Below are 6,199 nucleotides of genomic sequence, written 5' to 3'. Positions count from 1 at the left end.
TCACTTTAATTAAATAATTGAAAGGGCCAGAGAAAGTTAGAATGACTCTGCTTGGGGCACTCACCTGAGAGGTGGCAGAAGTTTGTTCAAATCTCTTCTCAGCTGGCAGAGGAGGGACTTGAACCCCATTTGTCCATGCTCTTTTGTGGAATTAGGCAGCTTCTGAGTACCCTTACTGGATCAGGCCCCGTTTGTGACTTAGGCAGCCGAACCCCTGTTTGCTCCTGGTTTGTGGATTCCTACCAAAGATAGGTGCCTTCCACCAGCCCAGACTTAGGGGCTGAACTCAGAGAGAGGGGCAAGGCTTAGCACACTCCTCTTACTGGCCTCTTCCATTGTCTCCCCACCTACCTTACTGGCTTTATGCATTGTTCTCAAAGGCACCTGTCTCACCCCATTCACTGTGAAGGCTCCTACCGCAGGGTTGTTCCTATGATTTTCTAGGTGTCTAAAAGTTAGGCATTGTGGTGCCTCAGACCCTTTTGTGGATACAGGCCTTAGGGCTTTCAGTATCATTATCCCCACTTGACAGTGGGAAACTGAGGCACGGAGCAGTGATGTGGCTTGCCCAAGTAGTCTACTAGCTTGGACTTATGTTGAGCACTAAGGGGTAACCCATCAGCTAGAAAAATGTTCTTGCTACCACACTAGGCACCTCTCTGGTGCTCATCACCAGGGTGGATGGAGATGCTGGAAATGGTGCAGTTTTCTAAATCATTCAATATTTAAATGTTGGGCATCCAATCACAAAAAGAGCCACACCTCATAGAAAGGTGGTTTAATTTTGACCAAAGGTGGCAGAAAGCATTGAAATACAACTGGTAATGGAACTAATACTCAAAGCAACGCTGGTTTGGACAGATTGGGAAATATTTAGTCCCCCCAGTGATATATTTTATACATATTCCTGTGTTGTTTTGCCTTTGGTTAAAACAAAAGTCTGTGGTCACACAACATTATGAGTTTGTTTGTACCATGTATTACATCGAAATATGTGTCATTATTTGTAGAATGTACTAATTTGAGAAAAGGTTTTCCGTCTGCTATTTTTCTGAAGTTATGCAGATAAGACCCCCTACCTCTTAATTATAAAACATAGTTTGATGTTATCTGCTCTGCCAGAAACACACGTGAGGAAGGAACATGGAATGGAATCTGTAAGGCTAGGGCAGAGAGTGTAGCCTTAAAATGTAGACTATTGCAAACTATAATCATGGCTGTTAAATGGTTAAGACAACATGCCACAAAATTGGCAGGGCAAATAACAGAAACAAAGAAAGAGTTCAAAGAAGCAGGGGAAGCCACAGAGCCCTGGAATGCTCCCGCTCTCCTAACACGTCAGCAAGCAATCCAGGAACAGAGTAAAACATTGTGGAAACAGCTCTAAAAAACCTACAAAAAAAGAGATGTGCTGTGCCATTATACATATTGGTGGTCAGCAGGCATCAGGTAGCTACCCTGTGCCTGAAAAGTGGGAACAGGAATGAAGAAAGGTGGCCCTAGGAAAATGAAAAGATGCATTAACAGATGGAGTTGCCCCAAAACAGTTAACTGAAGCATATAAGGGCACTGCTGCACTCCATGTGGCATGCAGACAAAAGCAACAGACACTGGGATGGGGTGGGGGGAGACAAATTGAGGTTTTGCAAGAGCAGGTAACAACCCCCACTTTCAAAGCCCAGATAAAAACCAGGGGTGCAAGTTCCCAACTGCTTTAACCCCTGGAGCCACGCTCCTTGCTCATGGCTAAAAATATAACCACCTTTCGCAAATATTTTTACATACCAGTTAAGTTTTCCTTTATCACCTTTCTCAGTCTGCTAAACTTGCTGCTGCTGCCAATACCTTAAGATGACTTTATAGAGTTAATTTCTCTTGGCTCAGGTCTCGCTCCCTTCCTCGGTTGCTCTTCATCCCCTCTTCCCCTTCCTCTCCTCACTTGGTCTCTCTCTCTGTTTTAAAAGTTACAGGTTTTACAGAAACTTCCAAAACATAACAAAACAACAGTCAAACAAAGAAAAAAACAAGGTAAACATTTTACTTCAAAAAAAATCCAGTAAATTAATAATTTTAACCCTTCAGGAATGCAGTTGCTGGAATTACTCCTAACTTTCTTGAATTATGATTGCCAAGCAACAGAAATACACACTCTGCTTCTAATCCTAACCACTCACTAATATTTGAAACATGGGCGTTCCTTATTACCACATAGCAGAGTTTTAAAATAAAGTTAATATAAAATAACGGAAAAGGCCTCGTTACTGAATTAATACAACTACTTTTGCAAATATCAATATGAATTATTATTTTTATTAAAAAATTAAATAAGGTAATAACTTGCTTCTTTAAAGGGCTAACCATTTTGTTTATTTTTTGAAATATTTTGTTATTTTTGTTTGTCTTACCTTGCGTAGGTATCAATAAGAATTCTGGCGCCACTTGTTTTTAATTGTAAGTTTGTCACGTATGCTGCCCTGTGTTGTACGTTATGGGTGTAACATCACTTTTTTTTTAAATTATTTTTATTTTGTTGCAACAAAAGTCAATTTTATACCTTTAAAAATAAATTTATATATATATATATATATATATAAAAAAAAGTGGTACCACATAATATTAATACCATTTTTTTAAAGTTCAAAAAGTCTGTTTATAAAAATATGTACATATATTTCTGCCTCAACAAATAATGCAATTAAAAACCAAAAGCATTCTCTTTTATTAATCAGTTTTTTTATTTTTATTTTTTATTCAATGAAAGAGGAAATCTCAACATTAAGACTATTTTGAGCCTCTATTCTAGCAATTAAGCATTACATTTAGTATCAAATATTAGTAACGCACCTCAAATAAAAATTAATATCTCTACAATTGCAAAAGGAAAGCTTGCGTTATAAAAGACTCGGTCACCATTACATTGTAAACAAACTCAGTTAATCTGTGTATTAAAGTTCGAGGATTAAACGCCAGAAGAAATATCAAGCAAACAAACTTTATTAGGTTAACTAACTAGCTGTTTAAAGTTGCATCCCACAGACCAAAAACAGCAGAAGACATCAGTATACAGTGAAGGAACCCCCAAGCATTAAAAAAAAAAAGGAAAGTGCTTTATAAATAAGAGACTGGTCAACTACACCTCAGTTTACCATATATGGACAATTACGTGGGTAATCAGCTAGAAACCACTAACTGGACCAAATTAAACTGTCATTTAATTGAATTTGGCTACTGTGTACAAACTAATTGTGTTATTGCTGGATTTCTCTATTATTGCTGTACAACGTTTACAATGTGCATAACCTTGCTAAACTGTTTAACCAACACACAGGTAAAAATCAACAAACCAATGGCAGCAAACAACATGAAGGCAAGAAAAAAAATGGTTAAAAAATTAAGTTACATAGTAACTACAAATTGGGTACAGAAATTCCCTGCTAGTACCACCCAAAGAATAGTGCACGTGTGAGCCCAAGATCTTGCTCTATCTGAGTCCAAGCTCCACATTATCACCCTGCTTACTCTGAGTGTTTGCTTTGAACATACAAACGGGCAAAATGGGTCAGACCCATAGTCCCATCTAGCCCAGGAGCCTGTCTTCCGATAGTGGACGGTGCCAGGTGCTTCATAGGGAATGAACAGAACAGGGTAATTATTAAGCAATCCAGTCCCAGCATCTGGCAATCAGAAGTTAAGGACACCCAGAGCATAGGGTTGCATCCCCGACTATCTTGGTTAATAGCCATTGAAGGACCTATCCTCCATGGACTGATCAAATTCTTTTTGAACCCAGTTATACTTTTGGCCCTCACAACATCCCCTGGCAATCAGTTCCACAGGTTAACTGTGTGTTGTGCAAAGAAGCACTTCCTTCTGTTTGTTTTCAACCTGCTGCCTATTAATTTCATAGGGTGACCCCTGATTCATGTGTTACGTGAAGGAATAAAGAAGACTTCCTTCATACAACTCATGATTTCCTGGACCTCTATCACCCACCCCCGTCATCTCTTTTCTAAGCAGAACCGGACCAGGTTTTTTTAAATCCCTTATCCTGTGGACACTGGTCCGGCCCCCTAATCATTTTTCTTGCCCTTCTCTATACTTTTCCCAATTCTACTCTATATTTTTTGAGATGAGGTCAGAACTGCATGCAGTATTCAAGGTGTGGGGGTACCATAGATTTTAAAAGTGGCATGATGCTATTTTCTGGCTTATCTGTCCCTTTCCTAGTGGTTCCTCACATTTTGTTGGATTGCCGCTGCACACTGAGCAGCTTTTTTCAAAGAACTAGCCACAATGACTCCCACGATCTTTCTTGAGTGGGACTAGCTCATTTAGATTCCATCATTTTGGGGGAACAGTTGGGATTGTGCTTACTTCGCACTTCTCAACATTGAATTTCATGTGCCATTTTGTTACCCAATCAGCCAGTTTCGTGAGAGCCATTTGTAAAGCTTCACAGTCAGCTTTGGACTAAACTAGCTTGAGTAATTGTGTTTTGTCTGCAAACTTTGCCACCTCACTGTTTACCCCCTTTTCCAGACCATTTAGGAATATGTGAAACATCACTTGTCCCAGTACAGCTCCTTGGGGGAACCCCACTATTTACCTCTCTCCACTTAGAAAACAAAGGGTAGGAATAGTCAGTTTTCAATCTTTTAACCAGTTACTTTTGCTAGCTGCTCTTCAAAATCTTTCCGGACCTACCTTTTCCACTTGACTTGCCAGAGTTTATGCTCCTTTCTATTTTTCTCAGCAGGATTTGACTTCCATAAAGGATGCCTTTTTGCCTCTAACTGCCTCTTTTATGCTATTGTTTAGCCACGGTGGCATTTCTTTGGTCCTCTCTCTTTTTTTTTTTTTATTTGGGGTATACAGTACATTTCATCTGAGCCTCTATTATGGTGTTTTAAAATAGTTTCCATGCAGCTTGCAGGCATTTCACTCTTGTGGCTCCATTGAACTAGCCTTCTCCTTTTTGTATATGTCCTTCCCCTTTTTGAAGCTAAATGCTACCTTGGTGGGTTTCTCTGGTATTTTCCCCCTATTGGACTGTTAAGTGTAATTACATTATGGTCACCCTTACCAAGTAGTTTGGCTCTATTCACCTCTTGGACCAGATCCTGTGCACCACTCAGGACAAAATCAAGAATTGCCTCTCCCCTTGTGGATTCCAGGGCTAGCTGCTCCAAGCAGCAGTCATTTAATGGTGTCTAGACATTTTCTTACTGTATCTCTTCTTGAAGTGACATGGACCCAGTCAATATGAGGATAGTTGAAATCGCCCAATTATTACTGGGTTTTCTGGTTTTAGAGCCTTTCTAATTTCTCTCGGCATTTCACTGTCCCCATCCTGGTCAGGTGGGTGGTAGCATATCCTTACTGCTATATTCTTATCATTCAAGCCTGGAATTTCTATCCACAGAGATTCTATGGGACAGTTGATTCCTTTAAGATTTTTAAAGGAATCTTTAATTTTTAAGATTTTACTATATTTGACTCTATGCTTTCTTTCACATACAGTGCCACTCCCCCACCAGCACAATGTACTCTGTCATTCCTATATATTTTGTACCCTGGTATTACTGTGTCTCATTGATTATCATCATTCCACTGAGTTTCCGTGATGTCTATTATATCAATAGCCTCCTTTAATATGAGGCACTCACGTTTACCCATCTTTGTATTTAGAATATTAGCATTTGTACGCAAGCACTTATAAAATATCAATATTTAGTTGTCTGCCTTCATGGGATATAACTGAATGGGACTCTTTTTTTATTTGACTCTTCAGTTCCTACCTGCACTTTATCAGCTTCTATCCTCTCCTCCTTACCAGGATATAGAGTATCCCCTTTAAATTAATCCTTCCCTAAGGGATATCTCTGTCTAAACACTGTGCTCTTCTGCAGCTATTGGCCCTTAGTTTAAAAACTCTATGACCTATTTTAATTTTACATACCAGCAATCTGGTTCCGTGTTGGTTTAGGTGGAGCCCATCCTTCCTGTATTGGCTCCTCCTTTCCCCAAAGGTTCCCCAGTTCCTAATAAACCTAAATCCCAACACCAGCATCTCATCCATGCATTGAGACTCTGTAGTTCTTCCTGTCTAACTGGCCCTGTGTGGGGGACTGGAAGCATTTCAGGGAATGTGACTATGGAGTTCCTGCACTTCAATCTGTTACCTTGCAACCTAAATTTG

The sequence above is a fragment of the Natator depressus genome, chromosome 10, assembly GCF_965152275.1.
Source record: "Natator depressus isolate rNatDep1 chromosome 10, rNatDep2.hap1, whole genome shotgun sequence".
In the NCBI taxonomy this organism is placed as follows: domain Eukaryota; kingdom Metazoa; phylum Chordata; order Testudines; family Cheloniidae; genus Natator; species Natator depressus.
The sequence above is the reverse complement of the archived record's forward strand: the minus strand, read 5'-3'. Positions refer to the sequence as shown.